The sequence below is a fragment of the Coregonus clupeaformis genome, chromosome 10, assembly GCF_020615455.1.
Source record: "Coregonus clupeaformis isolate EN_2021a chromosome 10, ASM2061545v1, whole genome shotgun sequence".
Lineage (NCBI taxonomy): Eukaryota > Metazoa > Chordata > Actinopteri > Salmoniformes > Salmonidae > Coregonus > Coregonus clupeaformis.
The window spans coordinates 20,950,938-20,969,189 of NC_059201.1; the positions used below are offsets into that span (position 1 = coordinate 20,950,938).

General features: G+C 42.6%; 2 long non-coding RNA genes across 2 annotated transcripts; both read right to left on the reverse strand.

Moving 5' to 3' along the window:
• Window positions 1-5,384: 5,384 nt before the first annotated feature.
• Window positions 5,385-6,743, reverse strand: LOC123481086. The gene is made up of 2 exons (XR_006661509.1): window positions 6,642-6,743; window positions 5,385-6,219 (listed from the first exon to the last, which is right to left on the reverse strand). It is a non-coding gene; the product is annotated as an uncharacterized LOC123481086 (long non-coding RNA).
• Window positions 6,744-10,063: 3,320 nt separating this feature from the next.
• On the reverse strand, window positions 10,064-16,582 carry LOC121575329. The gene is made up of 3 exons (XR_006661510.1): window positions 16,385-16,582; window positions 10,348-10,404; window positions 10,064-10,262 (listed from the first exon to the last, which is right to left on the reverse strand). It is a non-coding gene; the product is annotated as an uncharacterized LOC121575329 (long non-coding RNA).
• Window positions 16,583-18,252: the final 1,670 nt, after the last annotated feature.

Here is an 18,252-nt window from a genome sequence, read left to right on the forward strand (position 1 = left end):
AAGGCGTACCAAAAGGCAGAAGGCCTCCTGCGGGGACGGGGGCTGGGATAAAGATTTGTAAAAAAAATATATATATATATATATATATATATATATATACATACACTACCAGTCAAAAGATTGGACACACCTACTCATTCAAGGGTTTTTCTTTATTTTTACAATTTTTTACATTATAGAGTAATAGTGAAGACATCAAAACTATGAAATAACACATATGGAATCATGTAGTAACCAAAAAAGTGTTAAACAAATCAATGTATTTTATATTTGAGATTCTTAAAATAGCCACCCTTTGCCTTGATGACAGCTTTGTACACTCTTGGCATTCTCTCAACCAGCTTCATGAGGTAGTCGCCTGGAATGCATTTCAATTAACAGGTGTACCTTCTTAAAAGTTAATTTGTGGAATTTCTTTCCTACTTAATGCGTTTGAGCCAATCAGTTGTGTTGTGACAAGGTAGGGGGGTATACAGACCAAGTCCATATTATGGCAAGAACAGCTCAAATAAGCAAAGTGAAACGACAGTCCATCATTACTTTAAGACATGAAGGTCAGTCAATACAGAACATTTCAAGAACTTTGAAAGTTTCTTCAAGTGCAGTCGCAAAAACCATCAAGCACTATGATGGAACTGGCTCTCATGAGGACCGCCACAGGAATGGAAGACCCAGAGTTACCTCTGCTGCAGAGGATAAGCTCATTAGAGATACAAGCCTCAGAAATTGCAGCCCAAATAAATGCTTCACATCAACATCAACTGTTCAGAGGGGTCTGTGTGAATCAGGCCTTCATGGTCGAATTGCTGCAAAGAAACCACTACTAAAGGACACCAATAAGAAGAAGAGACCTGCTAAGGGCCAAGAAACACAAGCAATGGACATTAGACCGGTGGAAATTTGTCCTTTGGTCTGGAGTCCAATTTGGAGATTTATGGTTCCAACCGCCGTGTCTTTGTGAGACGCGGTGTGGGTGAACGGATGATCTCCGCATGTGTAGTTCCCACCGTAAAGCATGGAGGAGGAGGTGTTATGGTGTGGGGGTGCTTTGTTGGTGACAGTGTCTGTGATTTATTTAGAATTCAAGGCACACTTAATCAGCATGGCTATCACAGCATTCTGCAGCGATACGCCATCCCATCTGGTTTGGGCTTAGTGGGACTGTCATTTGCTTTTCAACAGGACAATGACCCAACACACCTCCAGGCTGTGTAAGGGCTATTTGACCAATAGGGAGAGTGATGGAGTGCTGCATCAGATGACCTGGCCTCCAGAATCCCCCGACCTCAACCCAATTGAGATGGTTTGGGATGAGTTGGATGGCAGCGTGAAGGAAAAGCAGCCAACAAATGCTCAGCATGTGTGGGAACTCCTTCAAGACTGTTGGAAAAGCATTCCAGATTAAGCTGGTTGAGAGAATGCCAAGAGTGTGCAAAGCTGTCATAAAGGCAAAGGGTGGCTATTTGAAGAATCTCAAATATAACATATTTTGATTTGTTTAACACTTTTTTTTTGGTTACTACATGATTCCATATGTGTTATTTCATAGTTTTGATATCTTCACTATTATTCTACAATGTACTGTATATAAATATAGGACCAAACACACATCACAACAAGAGAGACAACACAACACTACATAAAGAGACCTGACAACAACATAGCATGGCAGTGTAAGGACCATCACACGCAGACAGACTCAAACACTATGTGGATACAGCCATTGGTTATCAACATGCTTCACATGTGGACATAAGTTGCATTGGGAATGTAACAATGAGGTTTGTTGGTGTATTCTAAATGCAGAGAAGGACTGTGTAATGAAGAGGTGTCCAGTTTCAGTTCCAGAGGGCCATATGAGATGGCCAGGCTTTTGTACCAGTTCAGCTCCAGCACCTGATTTCAACTGGTCGAGCTGTCTTTAATTTGTACCACAATCATTTAAATCAGGTGTATTACAGGGCTGGGACAAAAACCTGCACAGGACTTGATATGCCCACCTATTGGTGTAATCTATTTTTAACAATGATGGATGTGAGTTGCTACCACTGTTACAGTCCCAGACAAAGCTAGATGCCACCCCTGTCCCCTTATTGCCTAAAAGACGTCCTGACAAGATTCACAAAGCGTTTCAATGTTAATGTGTTGTGGGTAAAAATCCACAGTTCAAATTATGTCTTTACTCCTTCCCCATCTTACTCTCAATCTATACTGTGTCAATATTAATTGTGCTTATGTATGCTTGGTTTTAAACACACTTTGTTTTAGAGTATGTTTGTGTACTACAGTGAGAGTACAGCACTCTGTATAAAATAGGCTTACAGTGAGGGAAAAAAGTATTTGATCCCCTGCTGATTTTGTACGTTTGCCCACTGACAAAGAAATGATCAGTCTATAATTTTAATGGTAGGTTTATTTGAACCGTGAGAGACAGAATAACGTCAAAAATGTTATAAATTGATTTGCATTTTAATGAGGGAAATAAGTATTTGACCCCACTGCAAAACATGACTTACTACTTGGTGGCAAAACCCTTGTTGGCAATCACAGAGGTTAGACGTTTCTTGTTGTTGGCCACCAGGTTTGCACACATCTCAGGAGGGATTTTGTTCCACTCCTCTTTGCAGATCTTCTCCAAGTCATTAAGGTTTCGAGGCTGACGTTTGGCAACTCGAACCTTCAGCTCCCTCCACAGATTTTCTATGGGATTAAGGTTTGGAGACTGGCTAGGCCACTCCAGGACCTTAATGTGCTTCTTCTTGAGCCACTCCTTTGTTGCCTTGGCCGTGTGTTATGGGTCATTGTCATGCTGGAATACCCATCCACAACACATTTTCAATGCCCTGGCTGACGGAAGGAGGTTCTCACCCAAGATTTGACGGTACATGGCCCCGTCCATCGTCCCTTTGATGCGGTGAAGTTGTCCTGTCCCCTTAGCAGAAAAACACCCCCAAAGCATAATGTTTCCACCTCCATGTTTGACGGTGGGGATGGTGTTCTTGGGGTCATAGGCAGCATTCATCCTCCTCCAAACACAGCGAGTTGAGTTGATGCCAAAGAGTTCAATTTTGGTCTCATCTGACCACAACACTTTCACCCAGTTCTCCTCTGAATCATTCAGATGTTCATTGGCAAACTTCAGACGGACCTGTATATGTGCTTTCTTGAGCAGGGGGACCTTGCAGGCGCTGCAGGATTTCAGTCCTTCACAGCGTAGTGTTACCAATTGTTTTCTTGGTGACTATGGTCCCTGCTGCCTTGAGATCATTGACAAGATCCTCCCGTGTAGTTCTGGGCTGATTCCTCACCGTTCTCATGATCATTGCAACTCCACGAGGTGAGATCTTGCATGGAGCCCCAGGCCGAGGGAGATTGACAGTTCTTTTGTGATTCTTCCATTTGCGAGTAATCGCACCAACTGTTGTCACCTTCTCACCAAGCTGCTTGGCGATGGTCTTGTAGCCCATTACAGTGTAGGTCTACAATCTTGTCCCTGACATCCTTGGAGAGCTCTTTGGTCTTGGCCATGGTGGAGAGTTTGGAATCTGATTGATTGCTTCTGTGGACAGGTGTCTTTTATACAGGTAATAAAATGAGATTAGGAGCACTCCCTTTGAGTGTGCTCCTAATCTCAGCTCGTTACCTGTATAAAAGACACCTGGGAGTCAGAAATCTTTCTGATTGAGAGGGGGTCAAATACTTATTTCCCTCATTAAAATGCAAATCAATTTAACATTTTTGACAAGGGTTTTTCTAGATTTTGTTGTTGTTATTCTGTCTCACAGTTCAAATAAACCTACCATTAAAATTATAGACTGATCATTTCTTTGTCAGTAGGCAAACATACAAAATCAGCAGGGGATCAAATACTTTTTTCCCTCAATGTATGTCAACTCTGATATTGTTCAGTCCAAATTCTGTATCCTAGTTTTATCTGTCCACTTCTACACTGCTATTATTGTGAAAATCTTAAGATGCTGTACCACCTTTATCGTTCTGTAAGTCAACGTTTGATACACTGTCGTTTTGTTCTGTTGTTTTTAAAGCATGGTTTTAATAAACCTTGTGGTGATTTGTAAATGTGTACTGGGTGTTTGACTTCAACCAATTTAACTTGATTCAGATGTAGGTCTCTAGATCTGAGGTTTATCGACACAGCTACACATATGTCACACTTGAAGACCCTTTAATATGGTTAAAGAGAGAGTTCTCCCAAATTACAAAATTACATATTGGTTTCTTTATCCTGTAAGCCAGGGGTGTCACTCATTCCATGTCTGTGGGTTTTTTCTTTTTCCTTTCAATTCAGATCTAGACAACCAGAGGAGCGTTCTTGACTCATTAGTGACCTTAGTTAATCAATTAAGTACAAGGGAGGAGTGAAAACCCGCATACACTCTGCCCTCCATGGAATTAGTTTAACATGTGCTGTAAGCAGTCTATGGACAAGGTATGACAGCAATCCATGCTTTAGTTTAGTTTCCCTGGCACTCTTTCCACATGCTAACGTTTTAGCATTTGTGTGTTTAGCATGATGTGCAAAAAATGCTAATATCGGTCCTATGACTTGAATTGGATTTGTGCCACAACTGCTAAAACGTTAGCATGTGGAAACGGTGCCAGGGAAACTAAACCAAAGCATGTATTGACGTCATACCTTACCTTGACTGCTTAAAGGATAAGGAAACCAATGCATAATTTGGGTGAACTATCCCTTTAATAAAATACTTATTAGACTTGTCTAAGACAGAAACGTTACGTGCCCCAAGAAGTGAGCATGGCAGGACTATGCCATTGACAGCTAGAGATGTCTGATCACATTAAAAACACCCAACCCCTGTCTCTCCTCTCCTCTTTCTCTCTCCTCCCCACCTGCTATCGATGTGCGTGATCTCACTCCATACAGACAGCTGTCTCTGGCGGGGGTCAGATCTGGGTGTCTTCCTCTAGTGTCTGCCAGTGGAATCAGTTCTCATCCCTCTCTCTCTGTCACCTCTCCCATCTCCTCTCATCACTCCTATTCCCCTTATTGATGACAGCTTTACAGAGCTCTATAAATGCCTCTCCTCCCCTTCAATATGTGACTCCATCATCATGTCACGCACACGTAGACATATGCACGCATGCATACCACGGTGTTCCACACAGATGTACCCTGGCAGCGGAAAATAGTATGTGCGAGCGTGTGCGTTTGTGTGTGTGAGTGCGTGTGAATGCATTGACCCTGAAAGGAGAGAATGGGAGAGAAGATTGCAAAAACGTCTAACAACTCCTCTTACAATGGAATTACATTTTATGGCAATTACTTGCAATGATTGCCTTATATGATTTACCTACATGGATTTTCAGTTAAATGTAATACTACAGAAGAGGAACATCCTTGATTGATTGATGATGGGTTTTATTTAGTCAATGCGACTCATTTGCATAGTAAATAACCTGATTAGTGATACCTTAGTGTGGATTTTATAAAGTTCTGATCAAAATAATGCATGTTACAATCCTAATCTGTGAGAAGTTACCATCATTCTATTCATTGTTTACAACAACCTAGGTATGTATAATACCCTGCAATGAGCCATTACTCACCCTAGAAAAGCAACCTGGCTGATGACAACACCACCAAGAAAAACTGTGAGCCCTAGTGTGTCTGTGCAGAGGTAGCAGTTAGTAGATGCTCACTCACCTTCTCTCATTTAGTAGTACGTGTGTATTAGTCATTGACAACTCATTCATCACTATGTGTTTATAAAGCTACAGTCAAATAATAATTCCCCTGTATACTGTAATGGTTTGCTACGGTGTTATTGAACATTAAGGGTCCAAGCTTGCAGGTCTTTCCCGGTTGCATACGTTTCCAAAGCAGCTATTTAGTAGATACTACTGTATAATATGCTTGATTTTTTTGATCCACCCACTGCTACTGTATGTAAGGATGGTGCACTGGGCATTTCTGGTCCCCTTCAACTCCTTTCTCTTGTTATTTGTTCTCCTTTTTATACTGCTTTACTCCCACCCTGTATTTCTCCTCTCTCCTTCCCTCCCTCTCCTCATCTCCCTTCCTCTCCATACCTCCCGCCACTTCCTCTCTCAGGCCTCTACAATAACAGAGCTGACTCTGATTCCAATCCAGCCGTCCCAGTACTTTGTGTCCTGTCCTCTGTGTTCAAACGAGATGAAGCGCAGGCCGGGACCGTAGTCAGAGAAAGTGTGGCTCACCTGGAAATTAGTCAACGAGGAGAAATGGATGTGATGAGATTGAGCTTTCCCACAATAACTGTTTCCAGGAGCAGTCATCAGAATCTAGGTCCAGGGTGACTGGTTCTGGTTTAAATTCCTGAAGAACTTCCTCATTCTCATCTAACAGACTCAGTATGTCCTCCCACTGTACACACACACACACACACACACAGTGTTGGTGTTAGCTGAGCTGAAATGGCTGTCCTAAGTGATTCGTGCATGCCTGTGTGTCTGTCAGGGTTAGGGTGAATTCCATTTCAATGCCAGTCAATTCAGGAAGTACACTGAAATTCAAACTCAAATTCCAATTCTCTTCAATTAGGAAAATGTGGAATTGGAATTTGGTTTACTTTCTGAATTTAAATGGAATTGACCTCAACGCTGGTATTTGTATGTCTTACCAGTCTCCCACAGTGATAGCTGGCTGGGCATCGAGGTCTTCAGGAGCGTAGCCATCTGCCAGTAGGTCAACCAACTGCCTCTTCAGACAGCCTGACACACACAGAGAGAGAGAGAGAGAGAGCGAGAGAGAGACAGAGAGAGAGATAGAGACAGAGAGATGTCCTTACACACAAACACCCACAGATAAAGTTGAAGTTGGAAGTTTACATACACCTTAGCCAAATACATTTAAACTCAGTTTTTCACAATTCCTGACATTTAATCCTAGTAAAAATTCCCTGTCTTAGGTCAGTTAGGATCACCACTTTATTTTAAGAATGTGAAATGTCAGAATAATAGTAGAGAGAATGATTTATTTCAGCTTTTATTTCTTTCATCACATTCCCAGTGGGTCAGAAGTTTACATACACTCAATTAGTATTTGGTAGCATTGCCTTTAAATTGTTTAACTTGGGTCAAACGTTTCGGGTAGCCTGCCACAAGCTTCCCACAATAAGTTGGGTGAATTTTGGCCCATTCCTCCTGACAGAGCTGGTGTAACTGAGTCAGGTTTGTAGGCCTCCTTGCACGCACACGCTTTTTCAGGTCTACCCACACATTTTCTATAGGATTGAGGTCAGGGCTTTGTGAGGGCCACTCCAATACCTTGACTTTGTTGTCCTTAAGCCATTTTGCCACAACCTTGGAAGTATGCTTGGGGTCATTGTCCATTTGGAAGACCCATTTGCGACCAAGCTTTAACTTCCTGACGGATGTCTTGAGATGTTGCTTCAATATATCCACATAATTTTCCTTCCTCATGATGCCATCTATTTTGTGAAGTGCACCAGTCCCTCCTGCAGCAAAGCAACCCCACAGCATGATGCTGCCACCCCCGTGCTTCACGGTTGGGATGGTGTTCTTCGGCTTGCAAACAGCCCCCTTTTCCCTCCAAACATAACGATGGTCATTATGGCCAAACTGTTCTATTTTTGTTTAATCAGACCAGAGGACATTTCTCAAAAAGTATGATCTTTGTCCACATGTGCAGTTGCAAACCGTAGTCTGGCTTTTTTATGGCGGTTTTGGAGCAGTGGCTTCTTCCTTGCTGAGCGGCCTTTCAGGTTATGTCGATATAGGACTCGTTTTACTGTGGATATAGATACTTTTGTACCTGTTTCCTCCACCATCTTCACAAGGTCCTTTGCTGTTGTTCTGGGATTGATTTGCACTTTTCGCACCAAAGTACGTTCATCTCTAGGAGACAGAACGCGTCTCCTTCCTGAGCGGTATGACAGCTGCGTGGTCCCATGGTGTTTATACTTGTGTACTATTGTTTGTACAGATGAATGTGGTACCTTCAGGCATTTGGAAATTGCTCCCAAGGATGAACCAGACTTGTGGAGGTCTACAATTGTTTTTCTGAGGTCTTGGCTGATTTCTTTTGATTTTCCCATGATGTCAAGCAAAGAGGCACTGAGTTTGAAGGTAGGCCTTGAAATACATCCACAGGTACACCTCCAATTGACGCAAATTATGTCAATTAGCCTATCAGAAGCTTCTAAAGCCATGACATAATTTTCTGGAATTTCCCAAGCTGTTTAAAGGCACAGTCAACTTAGTGTATGTAAACTTCTGACCACTGGAATTGTGATACAGTGAATTATAAGTGAAATAATCTGTCTGTAAACAATTGTTGGAAAAATTACTTGTGTCTTGCACAAAGTAGATGTCCTAATCGACTTACCAAAACTATAGTTTGTTAAATTTGTGGAGTGGTTGAAAAACGAGTTTGAATGACTCCAACCTAAGTGTATGTAAACTTCCGACTTCAACTGTACATTCTTGCACATGCACACTTACAGTCGCTCTATGTTGGTGGTAAAGATGGACTCTGTGACTGCATTCCTAACTTCTCATTTCCTAACCTTCCCAAGTTTGCACTTGCTCACACCCCACAATGGTTTTAAAAGCATTGATTGGTGTACGGGAGTTTCCACCATATTTCTTACACCACTAAATTCCTTCTAAATCCATAAGGGGGACTGAACCATTACACACTTTAGAGAGGAGGATTGTGAATTGGACATTTTTATTTAGTTTTGTCTTTTTTTTTCAGAGGGGTTGTTACAGGTACCCCATCAGATAATTTATTTATAGATCCCATCATTGGATGGTTCAATAGTTGGGTTTCCCAAGGGACACTTTAGGCCAGCATAGCTGATCTAAATTGTAAATATATATATTTTAAAGTTTCCTAGGTATTGTGTATGTATCTTTCAAATCTTGGAATATTCTCAAACCATTACTGCCATTGATATTGGTAAGGGTATGGATTCCACATTTGGACCATTGGGGGGATGCAAAAGTCTGCCCTCCAGATCGCAAGACAAATTAAATAATGGAGTATGAGCATGCCATTTTGATTCCCAGTTACATTGTTTTTCAATTTTGTGCCAAATAGAAATACCAAAGCGTAGTTAACATTGTTTAAGGGATGTATCAGTGAAGAACACCTCTTCCAGGGCAATAGGAGACAGCATATTGTGTACTCAGCCAGGGGGCAGAATAATCATGTTTAAACCAATTTAGGATGGGGCGAAATGCTAGTGCTTGGAAATACAATTTAAAGTTTGGTACGGATAGTCCTCCTACGTCTTTCCCTCTTTGTAAATGTGTTAATTTTATCCGGGATCGTTTACATTGCCATATATTTTGAAACCGCACTATGAATTTTATCCCAATAGCCAGAGGGGGGAGCCATGGGAAGCATTGAACTACAGAAATTCAGCCTTGGCAATATATTCATTTTGACAATAGATATTCTGCCAATATGGGATATTATTCCTTCTGCTGAGGTCGGGTTGAATTGATTTGAGCATTCTGTTAAAGTTTTGGGAAATGGTTATATATCTACTCCCAGGAAATATATTTACTCCCAAATATTTAAAACGGGAAATTTTGGGGATTCCATAAGTAGAGATGGGGTCTTGAGAGGCAGTAGGGTTGATTTGGTTAGATTAATTTTATAACTTGAGATTAAGCTGAATTATCTATGATCTTCAGTGCTTTTGGGAGCAATTGAGATACATTGTCTAGATATAGTAAAATATTGTCTGTGTATAATGAGATGAAGTGATCAGTAGATTTGAGGGAAATTTGTGTTATTTCCTCCGACTGACGAATTGCCTGGGCCAGTGGTTCCATGGATAATAAGAATAGCACTGGTGAAATTGGATCGCCTTGTCTGCTGCTTCTAGTGATTTTCTGCTGCTTCTAGTGATTCTGAACGGAGCAGAGCAGATATTGCCTGTTATAACTATAGCTGAGGGATTGGCATATAGTATTTTAATCATATTTATGAAATTGGAGCCAATTCCCATATGTTCCAAGAGATCTGACCATTCTAGTCTATCAAAAGCTTTTTTCCCTTGCTCAGTTACTCACTCGCAGAAGGTGCTGAAGTATTTGGTCACTCCATCGTCACCGAAATAGTGGCTAGTCTCCTGGCAACTACTCCACCTGCCATTGACTCCCTATGTTCTCTGTCAGCTCCCAGAATTCCATCTGATCTGGGAGGGAAGTGTTGAGTCCCTCTCTGCAGACACCATCTCAACAGTCTGAGGCCTCCTCTGAAAGCACTTTAGAGAATGCATATCGGAAATGGGCTTTCACCTATCCCTACAGACCAGCAGACAGACAGGCAGATACTGTATGTTCTTATACCTTCCCCAGCTGGGTTCTTCAGCAGATTCCTGGCCATGACTGGAGTAGGTGGGGTGCCTACATGACAGGGAAATGCACAATATAACACACTATTATATACAGTCAGGTCCAAAATGATTGGCACCCTTGATAAATATGACTGTAAGTCGCTTTGGATAAAAGCGTCTGCTAAATGGCATATTATTATTATTTATTATTATAAATAATACAAATACTGACCTATATTGTATGCTAAAAGAATGGGGAAATTATATTATTTTATACTACTCCGGCACCCTCCCCTTGCAAGGATAACGACACTGAGCCTTTTTCTAAAATGTTTTATGAGATTGGAGAGCACATTGGGAGGGATCTAAGTCCATTCCTCCATTCAGAATCTTTCCAAATCCTTAATATCCTTTGTCTGCACTTATTGACCGCCCTCTTCAATTCAAACCACAGGTTTTCAATGGGGTTCAAGCCCGGAGACTGAGATGGCCATTGCAAAATGTTGATTTTGTGGTCAATTAACAATTTCTTGGGGTTATTGTCTTACTGGAAGATCCACTTGCGGCCAAGTTTCAGCCTCCTGGCAGAGGCAACCAGGTTTTTGGCTAAAATGTCCTGGTACTTGGTAAAGTTCATGATGCCGTTGACCTGGACCAGTGGAAGTAAAATAGCCCCATAACATCAAAGATCCACCACAATATTTGACAGTAGGTATGAGGTACTTTTTTTCTGCATATGCATCCTTCTTTTCGACATCAAACCCACCACTGGTGTGCATGGCCAAAGAGTTATATTTTCATGTCATCTGACCATAGCACCAGTTCCAATCCAAGTGGCACTATCATGAACTTTACCAAGAACCAGGAAATTTTAGCCAAAAGAAACTCGTTCTCTTTTTTTAACACATCAATGTCAGTTTGAAATGTTTTCACAGAACCTTTAAGCTGTTTGGTGTCCTTCTTACATTTACATCATTTAGCAGACGCTCTTATCCAGACCGACTTACAAATTTGTGCATTCAACTTATGATAGCCAGTGGGACAACCACCTTTTTTTTTTAAATGGGGGTGGGGGAGGGTAGAATGATTACTTTTATACTATTCCAGGTATTCCTTAAAGAGGTAGGGTTTCAAGTGTCTCCGGAAGGTGGTCAGTGACTCCGCTGTCCTGGCGTCGTGAGGGAGCTTGTTCCACCATTGGGGTGCCAGAGCAGCGAATGGCTTTGACTGGGCTGAGCGGGAACTGTGCTTCCGTAGAGGTAGGGGAGCTAGCAGGCCAGAGGTGGATTAACGTAGTGCCCTCGTTTGGGTGTAGGGTCTGATCAGAGCCTGAAGGTAAGGAGGTGCCGTTCCCCTCACAGCTCCGTAGGCAAGCACCATGGTCTTGTAGTCGATGCGAGCCTCAACTGGAAGCCAGTGGAGTGTGCGGAGGAGCGGGGTGACATGAGAGAACTTGGGAAGGTTGAACACCAGACGGGCTGCAGCGTTCTGGATAAGTTGTATACACTTCTCCAGTGTCCCGATTTTCTCGTGACTCATCTCAAAGCTCTCCTCCATTTCCTGGAGTTCGAGTTGGACATCAACGGCATCTTTGTTTGAATGGTTTTCACAGAACCTTTTAGCTGTTTTGTTTCCTTCTCTAGTGTCAACATTTTCTCGTGACTCATCTCAAGTCTCTCCTTCATAACCTGGAGTTCGACTCCGAGTACATCCAGCACGGCAGGTTGGTTATTTATTGATGTCAGCAGTTTAGTTTCCACTGTTACAGTATCGGCTGGTAAAAAACATAGATCCTCTGTGTCTGTTGGTTGCGAGTCGTCCAGCTATGGTATTATGAGCAGATCAGCATCGGAGTAAGGTAGTAGTATTGTTTTTTCTCTCTCTCACACACACACACCTTTACAATTAATTATGCCACTTCTTTGTGGATGCCCCTGACACAGAGCACAGAACGAGCGGTTGCCTGGGTACCCATCGCTGGGCAACTTTTATGTTGCGATCAGTTTCTGCATAGTCCTTTGAATAGAGGGCTTAGACTAAGCCACTGGGAGGTCTCACTGGACAGAGGTTCTCTCAGGGAAACACTGTGCAGCCATTCTTCTGCAAGTACGGTACACTTACTGTACAACAGATTACTTAAAATTGTATTGAGAGGGTATTTTATAAGTGAATAGATTGTGGGTGTATGGAGTTTACTTAGGGACACTGATGTATCGTACCCTCTTAGGAAAAAGGGTTATTTGGTGGGATAGGGTTCTACCAAGAACCGTTTTCATCTGAAGAGTCCTTTTTGGAAGACTAGGATTATTAGTAAGGCAAAGGGTTCTACCTAGAACCTTTTTCATCATAATAACTGTTTTTGGAAGAAAGGGTTCTTTGAAAGGCAAGAAGATTTATTTGGATGGCAAGAAGGGATCTACAAAGAAATATTCTGAATCTGAATAAGCTTTTTTTTATTGATGTGGCCTGTAAAGCAGAAGTTTCAGACCACTGTGTCAGGGTATAACTAGGCCCTCAAAAAAGGCCTTATGATATACACTGAGTGTACAAAACATTAAGAACACCTGCTCTGTAAACTAGGAGATTCCTAACACCACTGTGTCAGGATATAACTAAGCCCTCAAAGAAAGGCCTTATGATATACACTATGTCATGTATTGTCAGAGTTTAATTTTAAAGGCTAATAAGGCTGGTGGAACCGTTCATAGATGGTTCTAAGAAGAACCCTTAAAAGATAAAAGGGTTCTCGGTAGAACCCTTCATTGAGGGTTCTAGGAAGAACCTAGAACCAATACAATACAATACAATACAAAAGGGTTGTATTGTCATAAATAGTTTAATTTTAAAGGCTAATAAAGCTGGTGGAACCATTTTATAGAGGGTTCTAGGAATAACCCTTCATATAGGATTGTAGGTAGAACCCTCTGCAAAGAGTTCTACCTAGCACCAAAAAGGATTCCCCTATGGGGAAAAGCCGAAGAACCTTATGTGGTTCTACTTAGCACCTTCTTTTCTAAGAGTGTACCATCGCCTTACACAACTAGAGTGCATCTCAATAGTGTACATTTCCCTCTCTCATCATGTTCTTTAATGCCAGTGCAGATGAGAGGAAGTAACTTTCGACTAGAGGCACCCTGAGTATCAGTGACACTGTAAGTAGAGACTCATGCTGCATTCATAGCCAAGTGGGGAGGTGGTAATTACCAGTTGTGAAGTCGTAAATACGAGTTGGATGCATTCACGTGCTTTGAACTCATTGAGAAACGCTAATTGGCTAATGGCAAACAAGTCAACCATAAAATAAAAGTACAGCTATCATGCTTGTAAACAAATTATAGTGTTCAAAAACCATATTAAATCATGTTTTGTTGTTGCATTTAACTGTCAAAAATACTTTTATCGAGATAATTTCCTAAGTACGTGATGTCAGATTTCAGCATGTGAAAGAACTCAGAGCTCAGGGATGATAGACGAGTTTCCCACTAGTAATTACCAGTTGGAGGGCCGTCCAACTGGATTTTTCCCAGTCAAATTTGGTAAATATCACCTTCCCACTTTGTTATGAATGCAACATCAGGTGACCGTTGAGATTCAGAGCAGAGGACAGAGTCCCATGCCCAAACTCATCCACCCCACCCACTGCTGAAGATGCCTATGCAGCACCCCTTCCCCTCTCCCATAACCTATCAGAGGAAAAATCATAATACTGTACACTGGCTTCCTATCCTATCTATCTATATGACCTGTATCTTAGCTCCTATGTCTTATCTCCCTGTCCAGGTCAGGAACAACTAGGAGTATCTCAATAGTCTAAAGTGGCTTCCTCTCCTCTTCTCCTTTCTCTCATCTGCACTGATCATCTGCGCCGGCCTGAAAACACAGGCAAGCTGACAAATCAAATCAAATTTTATTGGCCACATGCGCCGAATACAACAGGTGTAGACATTACAGTGAAATGCTTACTTACAGCCCTTAACCAACAATTTATTTAAAAAATAAAATGTAAAATAAAAACAACAACAAAAAAGTGTTGAGAAAAAAAGAGCAGAAGTAAAATAAAATAACAGTAGGGAGGCTATATATACAGGGGGGTACCGGTGCAGAGTCAATGTGCGGGGGCACCGGCTAGTTGAGGTAGTTGAGGTAATAGGTACATGTGGGTAGAGTTAAAGTGACTATGCATAAATAATTAACAGAGTAGCAGCAGCGTAAAAAGATGGGGTGGGGGTGGGGGGGGGGCAGTGCAAATAGTTCGGGTAGCCATGATTAGCTGTTCAGGAGTCTTATGGCTTGGGGGTAGAAGCTGTTGAGAAGTATTTTGGACCTAGACTTGGCACTCCGGTACCGCTTGCCGTGCGGTAGCAGAGAGAACAGTCTATGACTAGGGTGGCTGGAGTCTTTGACAATTTTGAGGGCCTTCCTCTGACACCGCCTGGTATAGAGGTCCTGGATGGCAGGAAGCTTGGCCCTAGTGATGTACTGGGCCGTACGCACTACCCTCTGTAGTGCCTTGCGGTCGGAGGCCGAGCAGTTGCCATACCAGGCGGTGATGCAACCAGTCAGAATGCTCTCGATGGTGCAGCTGTAGAATTTTTTGAGGATCTGAGGACCCATGGCAAATCTTTTCAGTCTCCTGAGGGGGAATAGGCTCTTCACGACTGTCTTGGTGTGTTTGGACCATGATAGTTCGTTGGTGATGTGGACACCAAGGAACTTGAAGCTCTCAACCTGTTCCACTACAGCCCCGTCGATGAGAATGGGGGCGTGCTCAGTCCTCTTTTTTTTCCTGTAGTCCACAATCATCTCCTTTGTCTTGGTCACATTGAGGGAGAGGTTGTTATCCTGGCACCACACGGCCAGGTCTCTGACCTCCTCCCTATAGGCTGTCTCATCGTTGTCTGTGATCAGGCCTACCACTGTTGTGTCGTCGGCAAACTTAATGATGGTGTTGGAATCGTGCCTGGCCATGCACGCACCCCTGAGGGGCCCCCGTGTTGAGGATCAGTGTGGCAGATGTGTTGTTACCTACCCTTACCACCTGGGGGCGGCCCGTCAGGAAGTCCAGGATCCAGTTGCAGAGGGAGGTGTTTAGTCCCAGGATCCTTAGCTTAGTGATGAGCTTTGAGGGCACTATGGTGTTGAATGCTGAGCTGTAGTCAATCAATAGCTTTCTCACGTAGGTGTTCCTCTTGTCTAGGTGGGAAAGGGCAGTTTGGAGTGCAATAGAGATTGCATCATCTGTGGATCTGTTGGGACACCAAGCATTCGTTTTCATCTGCACAGTTTTCCCACACTAATGCAGCTGAAGAACAGGAGAGCACGCCACTAAGACTATTAAGATGCAACAACTGAAATACGTAGGCTACAGTGCATCCCATCCCAGGACCACTCCATATAGATGCCCTGTCACACCCTCAGCCCTGCCTTGAGTGCTAGAAAAAGTGATTTATAAACATTATCCGGTCTATCGCATCCCGTCAGCCCCAGACAGGATGACCTAATAACCGGTCTCCTGACTCGCATCACAGGACACACACACACACCCCAAAGCCAGAGAGAGAGAGCGTAACCTTCATAACAAACATGGGACCCTGCATTGAAATGGAGGGTAGAGGAGATGGGAGACCGCATAGATTTTCAATCGGTCAGAAATCTTAACCTTTTACGGTACACTTCCACCTAACGACAACCAACCATGATGATACAGAACGTCAGGGTAGATCAGCAGCCAGAGATCACCTGAGGCCAAAAGAGTAATTCACCCAAACTGACAAACACAAGTTTGAGCAAACTCAAATCTGCTTTTAGAGGAATAATACATCAAAATAGCAGTGTGCAGAAATCTGACCTCACAGTCTCTATGTAATGCTGTCTTGCTTTTCCTTCGTCACAGGTACAAGACAGAAATGGCTTACTCAACTACTGTAGGCCTACTGAGAAGGGACACACAGTCTCAGATACAGACAGACAGAAATCGATTAGTATTCTCTTTGATAGCACACTCTGCCTCATTGAAAAACACAACCAACGAGACAGTCCATTTTACTCACAGGCAGAAAACGAAACAGCAGTCTTCCACCTCTCTCTCGGACTCTATTCTATGTCTCTCTCTCGCTCTTTTCAGCTGCTGCTTCTGGCTCTCTCTGACACTCGAGCTCCACTGCAGGGTAGCACCCCCCTGCCAGTGTCCTTTATATAGAGAACACATTCACACACACACACACACACACTGCTCCTAGTGACTGTTATTCAGAATACACACACAAACCCTGCAAGTGTGTAGAAAAAAGGAGAGAGAGAGTGAGTGCGAGAGAGAGAGAGCGAGAGAGAGTGGTAACTTCCACAAAGCTGTGAACGATCTGAGAGACAAGGCAAGAAGGGCCTTCTATGCCATCAAAAGGAACATAAAATTTGACATACCAATTAGGATCTGGCTCAAAATACTTCAATCAGTTATAGAACCCATTGCCCTTTATGGTTGTGAGGTCTGGGGTCTGCTCACCAGCCAAGAATTCACAAAATGGGACAAACACCAAATTGAGACTCTGCATGCAGAATTCTGCAAAAATATCCTCAGTGTACAACGAAAAACACAAAATAATGCCTGCAGAGCAGAATTAGGCCGATACCCACTAATTATCAAAATCCAGAAAAGAGCCGTTAAATTCTATAACCACTTAAAAGAAAGCGATTCCCAAACCTTCCATAACAAAGCCATCACCTACAGAGAGATGAACTTGGAGAAGAGTCCCCTAAGTAAACTGGTCCTGGGGCTCTGTTCACAAACACAAACAGACCCCACAGAGCCCCAGGACAACAACAACAACACAATTAGACCCAACCAAATCATGAGAAAACAAAAAGAGAATTACTTGACACATTGGAAAGAATTAACAAAAAAACAGAGCAAACTAGAATGCTATTTGGCCCTAAACAGTGAGTACACAGTGGCAGAATACCTGACCACTGTGACTGACCCAAACTTAAGGAAAGCTTTGACTATGTACAAACTCAATGAGCATAGCCTTGCTATTGAGAAAGGCCACCGTAGGCAGACCTGGGTCTCAGGAGAAGACAGGCTATGTGCACACTGCCCACAAAATGAGGTGGAAACTGAGCTGCAGTTCCTAACCTCCTGCCAAATGTATGACCATATTAGAGACACATATTTCCCTCAGATTACAGAGATCCACAAAGAATTCGAAAACAAACCCAATTTTGATAAACTCCCTTATCTACTGGGTGAAAAACCACAGTGTGCCATCACAGCAGCAAGATGTGTGACCTGTTGCCACAAGAAAAGGGCAACCAGTGAAGAACAAACACCATTGTAAATACAACCCAGATTTATTTTCCCATTTGTACTTTAACTATTTGCACATTGTTACAACACTGTATATATACATAATATGACATTTGAAATGTCTTTATTCTTTTGGAACTTCTGAGTGTAATGTTTACTGTTAATATTTATTGTTTATTTAACTTTTGTTTACTATCTACTCACTTGCTTTGGCAATGTTAACATACGTTTCCCATGCCAATAAAGCCCTTACATTGAGAGAGAGCGAGAGCGAGAACATACGAGAGAGAGAGAGAGCACATACAAGCTCAGCAGAACACTGATCTAACTCAGCACAAATGTCGGTCAGTGGACACACAGAGACACAGACACACACACAGTACCCCAGCTCTGGTTCCTATACCATCTCCCTCTCTTATTTCAATTTCTCGTGTGTTTTTTTGTTCTACCTTATGTTATTTTATAGTACTACAATAATATTATTACTGCATTGTTGGGATAAGAGCTTGCAAGAAAGCCATTTCACTGAGCTTGAGCTGAGCTTGTGCACGTGCCTCCTCAACCCTCCTCTCCTCCCTTTCTGCATCCTTTGACTCTCTATGTCCCATATCCTCC